Source organism: Ostrea edulis, chromosome 1, assembly GCF_947568905.1.
Source record: "Ostrea edulis chromosome 1, xbOstEdul1.1, whole genome shotgun sequence".
Taxonomy (NCBI): Eukaryota; Metazoa; Mollusca; class Bivalvia; order Ostreida; family Ostreidae; genus Ostrea; species Ostrea edulis.
In genome coordinates this window covers 111,597,366-111,607,054 of record NC_079164.1, presented here as the reverse complement: position 1 = coordinate 111,607,054, position 9,689 = coordinate 111,597,366, and positions in this window count along the sequence as shown.

Below are 9,689 nucleotides of genomic sequence, written 5' to 3'. Positions count from 1 at the left end.
GGGTCATTAGGAGGGGTGCAATCAACTTTTCAAATTTTCAAAATGGCCGCCGTTTCAAAATGGCGGCCAAAAAAACGTCAAAAAATTAAGGTTGTCGGATTTCAATCAAATTCTATTTCGAGGGTAATTTAGTTACCCCGAGTCCATTTCCACCATCAAAATTTTTTTTTGAGCCGCCATTTTCAAAATAGCCGCCATATACCAATAAATTTGAAAGTGTCAAAATCTCTACAACATTTGGGTTCTGGGGTAAATGGAGGGTCCAAAGTTCATTTCTAGCATCAGTATTTCCTTCCAATCTATTTTCAGATGTTTCAAAATGGCCGACATTGAAGAAAACGGCGACCAAAAAACAAGTCCGTCGGATTTCAACCAAATTTAGTTTCTAGGGTTTTTGGAGGATCCTGAGTGCATATCTGGCATCAAAAAGCATTTCTGACATGGGGAGGTGTTCGGAGACATTTGTGTTGGCACCCCAACACAGTTATAGCTCGCTATTATTATTATGTCTCCGAACACAAAGTGTCGGAGACATATTGTTTTTGCTCCGTTTCTTATTAAGGTCTTCCGTCTCCTGCGGAAGACCTTACTATTATTGTTCGCGTTCTTCTTCTTCATTATTATTATTATTATTATTATTTCCTTGGTAGTACACGCGTTTTTCTCAGCCATTTCTCGATTGATTTTCACGAAATCTTCAGGAAAGATGTCTTTTGGTGACGAGACTTTGCTTGCAAAATTTCGTGCTTGACGTCACTTCCGGTCAGGAGTTATCTCTCTTTTAGTGACTTTTTGAAGGGCTTTGTTGTCCACACATCTCCTCCGTTAGTTTTGAAGCTAGAGTCTTGAAATTTCTACACAAGATAGAGTAAACATTTTAGAAGATTTGTGGGGGATTCGATTTTACCGGAGGCGATTTGCCTAAACGCTCGCCTGGACCTGAAAAAATGGATGCCAAAATTTATCGCCGATTTCGGCGATTTTTGACCTTTGATCTCCAATATCTTTTTTCTTGCAAATATTTTGTTAAGACATGTAGAACAAAAGTTGTGCACATTTACGAGGTCTTTTCGAAAATATCAAGATTTAGGGGCTAGCCCCTTAAATTAGGGATCTAGAAGGGCTCAAAGTCTAGATCAAATATCTCAAAAATCGTTAATATTTTGGTATAAGTCCAAGAACAAAAAATGTTCATCTCAACAATCCAAATCTATTCATATAAAAATTTAAGTCATATGTTACGTAATAAGGGATTTTAAGGGCCAAAACCATAACTTTTTTACCCCTTGTATCTCGAAAACGACAAATATTTTGAAAAGCAATAAAGAACAAAAGTTGTTCAGAATGATGATCTGAACAATATGCATATTTCGTTTTTACCCTATGTGGCCCCGTTAGGGAGCTACAGTTTGGCCCCTAAAAATTACTTCTAGAAATAACTCGAGAACGGTAAAGAATTTCTAAATACTTGTTGAACAAAAAATGTTTGAAATGTCATGACCTTTCTTACGATATCAAGCAAAAGGGGCTAACCCTTTAAATTAGGGGCCCAGAAGGGTCCAAAGGTTTATGAGAATATCTCAGAAACTATTAATATTTTGTAATAAGTCATTGAAGCGGAAATGTTCATCTAAACGAGCTTGTTCTTATCAAATCAAAAAGTAGGTCATATGTTACGTAATAAGGGATTTTAAGGGCCAAAATCATAAATAATTGACGCCTCATATCTTGAAAACGACAAATATTTTGAAAAGCATTATTGAACAAAAGTTGTTCAGAATGATAATCTAAACAATATGTACATTTCGTTTTTTCCCTATGTGGCCCCGTTAGGGAGCTACAGTTTGGCCCCTAAATATTTCTTGTAGAGATAACTCAAGAACGGTAAAGAATTTCTAAATACTTGTTGAGCAAAAAATGTTTAAAATGACAAGGCCTTTCTTACGATATCAAGCAAAACGGGCTGGCCCTTTCAATTAGGGGTTCAGAAGGGTCCAAATGTTTTTGAAAATATCTCGGAAACTATTAATATTTTATAATAAGTTGTAGAAGCGGAAATGTTCATCTCAACGAGCTTGATCTTATCAAATCAAAAAGTAGGTCATATGTTACGTAATTAGAGATTTTAAGGGCCAAAATCGTAAATATTTGACGCCTCATATCTTTAAAACGACATATTTTTGGAAAAGCATTATTGAACAAAAGTTGTTCAATGTGTCATAACCTATCGATCAATATCAAAAAATGGGTCTGTGGGCCTCATGGCTCGCCTGTAGAGTCGATTTTTGTCGATATCAGTCGATTTCAAAAACTTGTAACTGGTAAATATTTTGTAAGGACATATTGAACAAAAGTTGTTCAGTTTATCGAGATCTATCGATTGATATCAAGAAATAGGCCTATGGTCCTAATGGCTCGCCTGTAGAGTCGATTTTTTGTCGATATCGGTCGATCTCAATAACTTTTTACAGGTAAATATTTTGTAAAGACATATAGAACTAAAGTTGTTGAGTCTATAGAGGGCTAACAAATGACATCAAGAAATCGGCCCGCGGGCCTTATGGCTCGCCTGGAGAGTCGAATTTCAAACGAATTTCACTGCAACTTTGCTTCAGAAGCTTATGATATGAAAAATTGATTATATCTAAAGTGTCTTAAAGTCGGAAACTAAATTGGGGCTCATTTGTCTTCTTTTTCTTTTTTTTTAACTCCGAGTGCATCAACAAATCGGACGGAAGACCTACTCGTTGCTCGCAACGAGATCGTGTCTAGTTATTATTATTATTGTTCTTTTTCCTAACGATTTTGTGCACGCGATTTCTCAAAAACGGTTGGATAGATTTTCATGAAACTTTCAGGAAAGATGTAAAATAATAGTGTCTAGAACGGCCTTTTTTTGGTTTTGCTAAAATCACTTCCTGTCGCAAGTTACGGCTGTATTTCCGTTTTTCAAATGACATTTTGTCCGGGCGTTTTCTCATAAACGGTTAAAGATTGAGTCTTCAAACTTTTAGGGATGATAGATGGTAATTTGTAGCTCTGTAATAAGGTTTATCATTGCCATCTGTCACTTCCGTCCGTCACTGGAAGTGAATAAAAGAAACGTCAAATTTCAAAATTATGCTTTTGAAATAAAACTTGCACAGATTAATTCGGTCTCTTTCGGTGTTTCAAAAAATGTTACACTTACCGGAAGTTTAACCAACAACTTCCGGTTTTTAAAGAAAAACTTCGAAAAATTGATATTTCTTTGTCTTCGCATATCTCGCTTATCTATCTACTTTTTACTACGATATTTACAGATTTTTTAACATTATCCAACTCTGGAGTACCCTTTAATCCTTTTTCAAAATTCACTTCCGGTCGCAAGTTACGGCCGAATTTCCGTTTTTCAAATGACAGTTTGTCCGGGCGTTTTCTCATAAACGGTTAAAGATTGAGTCTTCAAACTTTTAGGGATGATAGATGGTGACTTGTAGCTCTGTAATAAAGGTTTATCATTATTATCCGTCACTTCCGGCCGTTACCGGAAGTGAACAAAAGAAACGCCAAATTTCAAAATTATGCTTTTGAAACAAAACTTGCAACGATTAATTAGGTCTCTTGTGGCGTTTCAGAAAATGTTAGTCTTACCGGAATTTTAACCAGCAACTTCCGGTTTTTAGAGAAAAACTTCGGAAAAATGGTTTTTCTTTGCTATCATATCTCTCGCTTATAAAGCAAGTGTTTTTGTGATTTTCAAATATATAATTGACATTATCCATCTTCAGAGTATAGTGAATTATTGTTGTTTTTTTCAAAATTCACTTCCGTTCATTAAATATGTACGATTTTCGGTTTTTTTTCTCCAAGTGTTTTCTCATAAATACTCAAAGATTGAGTCTTGAAGCTTTCAGGAAAGTTAGATAGTGACTTGTAGATGTGACATACGTGTTTCAACTTTATTGCTATGACAGCTTCCGCCGGAAGTACCATAAAAATATGTAATATTTCATTTTTTAAAATCTAATCCTCATAAAATTATTTAATAGAGTGTAATAAGTCATATCATTTCCACCGAAAGTTGGTTGTTTGAAACCGGAAGTTGGTTGTTCGAAACCGGAAGTTGTCCAAAAACTCAGTATTTTTTATGGAAATTTTTAGTGTGGGTTCCTACGTGGTTCAATTGGAATTTTTAGTCGTTTTATGGACTACTGAGATACTTGAAAGTGAATGAAATAAAACCGAAATTGTTTACCATTGATAAATCACGTTTTACATGTATGTGTTTATTTCTTTCATGTATAGTCGTTCTTCACTAATTCACAAATTGAATTCTTCCAGTCAAGGTCCTATCTCGTCAGAAATTGGACGGAAGACCTATTCGTTGCTCGCAACGAGATCATTTCTAGTTATTACTATTTTCCTTGGTAGTACACGCGTTTTTCTCAGCCATTTCTCGATCAATTTTCGCGAAATTTTCAGGAAAAATGTCTTTTGGTGACGAGACTTTGCTTGCAAAAGGTCGTGCTTGACGTCACTTCCGGTCAGGAGTTATCTCTCTTTTAGTGACTTTTTGAAGGGCCTTGTTGTCCACACATCTCCTCCGTTAGTTTTGAAGCTAGAGTCTTGAAATTTCTACACAAGATAGAGTAAACATTTTAGAAGATTTGTGGGGGATTCGATTTTACCGGAGGCGATTTGCCTAAACGCTCGCCTGGACCTGAAAAAATGGATGCCAAAATTTATCGCCGATTTCGGCGATTTTTGACCTTTGATCTCCAATATCTTTTTTCTTGCAAATATTTTATTAAGACATGTAGAACAAAAGTTGTGCACATTTACGAGGTCTTTTCGAAAATATCAAGATTTAGGGGCTAGCCCCTTAAATTAGGGATCTAGAAGGGCTCAAAGTCTAGATCAAATATCTCAAAAATCGTTAATATTTTGGTATAAGTCAAAGAACAAAAAATGTTCATCTCAACAATCCAAATCTATTCATATAAAAATTTAAGTCATATGTTACGTAATAAGGGATTTTAAGGGCCAAAACCATAAATTTTTTACCCCTTGTATCTCGAAAACGACAAATATTTTGAAAAGCAATAAAGAACAAAAGTTGTTCAGAATGATGATCTGAACAATATGCATATTTCGTTTTTACCCTATGTGGCCCCGTTAGGGAGCTACAGTTTGGCCCCTAAAAATTACTTCTAGAAATAACTCGAGAACGGTAAAGAATTTCTAAATACTTGTTGAACAAAAAATGTTTGAAATGTCATGACCTTTCTTACGATATCAAGCAAAAGGGGCTGACCCTTTAAATTAGGGGCCCAGAAGAGTCCAAAGGTTTATGAGAATATCTCAGAAACTATTAATATTTTGTAATAAGTCATTGAAGCGGAAATGTTCATCTAAACGAGCTTGTTCTTATCAAATCAAAAAGTAGGTCATATGTTACGTAATAAGGGATTTTAAGGGCCAAAATCATAAATAATTGACGCCTCATATCTTGAAAACGACAAATATTTTGAAAAGCATTATTGAACAAAAGTTGTTCAGAATGATGATCTGAACAATATGCATATTTCGTTTTTACCCTATGTGGCCCCGTTAGGGAGCTACAGTTTGGCCCCTAAATATTTCTTGTAGAGATAAGTCGAGAACGGAAAAGAATTTCTAAATACTTGTTGAGCAAAAAATGTTTAAAATGACAAGGCCTTTCTTACCATATCAAGCAAAACGGGCTGGCCCTTTCAATTAGGGGTTCAGAAGGGTCCAAATGCTTTTGAGAATATCTCAGAAACTATTAATATTTTATAATAAGTTGTAGAAGCGGAAATGTTCATCTCAACGAGCTTGATCTTATCAAATCAAAAAGTAGGTCATATGTTACGTAATTAGAGATTTTAAGGGCCAAAATCGTAAATATTTGACGTCTCATATCTTTAAAACAACATATTTTTTGAAAAGCATTATTGAACAAAAGTTGTTCAATGTGTCATAACCTATCGATCAATATCAAAAAATGGGTCTGTGGGCCTCATGGCTTGCCTGTAGAGTCGATTTTTGTCGATATCAGTTGATTTCAAAAACTTGTAACTGGTAAATATTTTGTAAGGACATATTGAACAAAAGTTGTTCAGTTTATCGAGATCTATCGATTGATATCAAGAAATATGCCTATGGTCCTAATGGCTCGCCTGTAGAGTCGATTTTTTGTCGATATCGGTCGATCTCAATAACTTTTTACAGGTAAATATTTTGTAAAGACATATAAAACTAAAGTTGTTGAGTCTATAGAGGGCTAACAAATGACATCAAAAAATAGGCCCCGGGCCTTATGGCTCGCCTGGAGAGTCGAATTTCAAACGAATTTCACCGCAACTTTGCTTCAGAAGCTTATGATATGAAAAATTGATTATATCTAAAGTGTCTTAAAGTCGGAAACTAAATTGGGACTCATTTGTCTTCTTTTCTTTTTTTTTTTAACTCCGAGTGCATCAACAAATCGGACGGAAGACCTACTCGTTGCTCGCAACGAGATCGTGTCTAGTTATTATTATTATTTAAAAAAAAAATTTTCCCTTTCGTCTCCTAGACGTTCGATGGATTTTCCTGAAACTTTCACAGGTTATAGACAACGATATAACCTCGAGGTTTTTTTTCTTCATTTTTTCAAAATTCACTTCCGGTCGCAAGATATGTCCAATTTTCGTCTTTTTACAAGAGATCTTGTTCAGTGTTTTTCTCAGAAACGGTAAACGATAGAGTCACCAAATTTTCAGAGTTAATAGATCTCATTTCGTAGGCGTGCAGTAGGGGGTTAAGAATGTCGGCCGTCACTTCCGGTCGTCACCGGAAGTGATTAAAGGAATCATGAATTTCATTTTTTTTTCTTTCAAATTGAAACCTATTTCGGTTTACTATATCTCGTTCTAATTCTCAAAAAATGTTGACCGCACCGAAAGTTGAATCTTCAACTTCCGGTTATATCAAATAAAGACTAGTCATTATCTCATTTTTCAGTGCCATAAATCTCGGTCATGAAACTAGTTAATGAGTTGAATTTTACATATATTATAGTCACTATAAATGTCTAAAGTAACGTCAAATATTTTTGTAAAATTTACTTCCGGTCGGCAAATACGGCTTATTAGCTGTTTTCGTTGTCCAGCGTTTTTCTCAGAAACGGTAAAAGATAGAGTCACCAAATTTTCAGAGTTAATAGATCTCACTTTGTAGGCGTGCAGTAGGGGATGAAGAATGTTGGCCGTCACTTCCGGTCGTCACCGGAAGTGATTGATGAATCATAAATTTCAAACTTTTTTCTTTCAAATTGAAACCTATATCGGTTTACTAGGTATTGTTGTAATTTTCAAAAAATGTTGACCCCACCAGAATTTGAAACTCCAACTTCCGGTTATATCAAAGAAAGATTATTCATTCTCTCATTTTTCAGTGCCATAAATCTCGGTCATAAAACAAGTTAATGATTTTCTGTTTCTCAAAAGGAATTTTGTCCAGCATTTTTCTTGGAAAAGGTAAAATATAGGTTCATCAAATATTCAGGAATGATCAATCTCCGTTTGTAGGCGTGCAGTAGGGGGTTGAACATGTCGACCGTCACTTCCTGTCGTCACCGGAAGTGATGGAAATAATCGCAAATTTCAAACTTCTTCCTTTAAATTGAAACCTATACTAGCTTATTAAATCTCTTTCAAAGTGTCAAAAGAATATTGACTCTGTCGGTAGTCAAAACGAGTACTTCCGGTTTCTTGATAAAATACCTTTTTAATTTTTGTCTCTTTGTCCCCATAAATCTCGCTTATATTTGAAGTCTTTCATATGATTTTCACATGTCTTAATAAAAGTATCAACTTCTAAAGTTTTGATAATTTCGTTTTTCAAAATTGACTTCCGGTCGGTAGTAACCTACTACTTTTTCTTTCTTAGGTTTACTTCTTTTTTTGAGAACTCTTTCAGATAGAGACGTGAAATTTTCAGGGAATATAGACAGTAAAGAGTCGCTGTCATTTATAGGAAAACGCATCTGAATAGTACTTCCGGTCGTCACCGGAAGTTACGAAAAAGGAGTAAAAAATTCGAAAATACATTTCTCATTCATTTTTAAGGCACATTTTCAAATATATTTAAATGGTTTTCGTAGGAACAGAAAGCTCTTTTGCGGAAGTGGTCTAACGGAAGATCTACTCATTACTAGTAATGAGTGTCTAGTTATTATTATTATTAGTATTTTTGTCCCCTTTTTTGTCGGCACGATTTCTCAGAGATGGCTGGATGGATTTTCTTGAAATTTTCAGGGATGATAGAGAATGAAAATACCCCCAGGGTTTGTTTTTCATTTTTTCAAAATCTACTTCCGGTCGTTAGATATGTCCAATTTCCGTTTTTTTTGGAAGAGATTTTGTCCATCGTTTTTCTCAGAAACGGTAAAAGATAGAGTCACCAAATTTTCAGAGTTAATAGATCTCACTTTGTAGGCGTGCAGTTGGGGGTTCAAAATGTCGGTCGTCACCGGAAGTGATAAGAAGAATCGAAAAATTAAAGTTGTAGTTGTTGAATCGAAACCTATACCACTTTATCAGGTATCTTTTGAAGTTTTGAAAACCGTTGACCCCACCGGAAGTGGAAAGGTCGACTGCCGGTAATTAAGGAAAAACTCTTTCAGATAGAGACGTGAAATTTTCAGGGAATATAGACAGTAAAGAGTCCCTGTCATTCATAGGAAAACACATCTGAATAGTACTTCCGGTCGTCACCGTTCATTGTTAAGGCACTGTTAAGGCACATTTTCTGATATATTTAAATGCTTTTCGTAGGAACAGAAAGCTCTTTACCGGAAGTGGTCTAACGGAAGACCTACTCTTTACTAGTAATGAGTGTTTAGTTATTATTCTTTTTCTCAGGTACTTTTTTGTCTGGTAGTGTTCTCAGAAACTACAAAAGGGATCGATATGAAACTTTCAAGGATGATAGTATAGCGTTTGTAGATGTGTATAGTGATAGTCATTTTGTCTTCCCATGCATGCACGCGCGCGCATGTGCACTGCAATTTTGGTACAAAAAATGGAAAATCAGAATATTGAAGGGATCGATATAAAACCTATATAGGATGGTAGAATATCATTTGTAGATATAAAAAATAATAGTTATTTTGTCTGCACGCGCACGCATGCGCGTGCACGTGCATTACAAAATGTGTGTATTAACTTTGGAATTAGTGTAACTTTTTTGTTGTTGATTGAAATGGCTTGATATTCATATCATAGGTAGATATTGAGACCCTTAACTGATTTGCATGGCCAAAATTACCAATTTGCACGCGCATACACGTGTGCTTTATTTTAATTGAATAATACTAAAACGTTTGTAACTATCTTATTTATGAAGCGAATGAGATGATATTCACAGCATACGTAGACAATATGTGTATCTATATATTGGTGTAACAAAAAAATGCCAACGAACACGCGCATGCGCGTGCATCGTTTTTCAAATGTTCAATTTTTAAAGGACGATAACGTTTTTCTTTTTCATCAAATTCTATTCATACTACGGGTATATATGTGCCTTTGTACTCCTTACAAATTGCTGTGGTTAGAATTACTGCTCAGCACGTGCATGCACGTGTGCTGAATTATGATTGGACGATTTTAAAATCGTTATAACTTCCTTATATTTGGTGG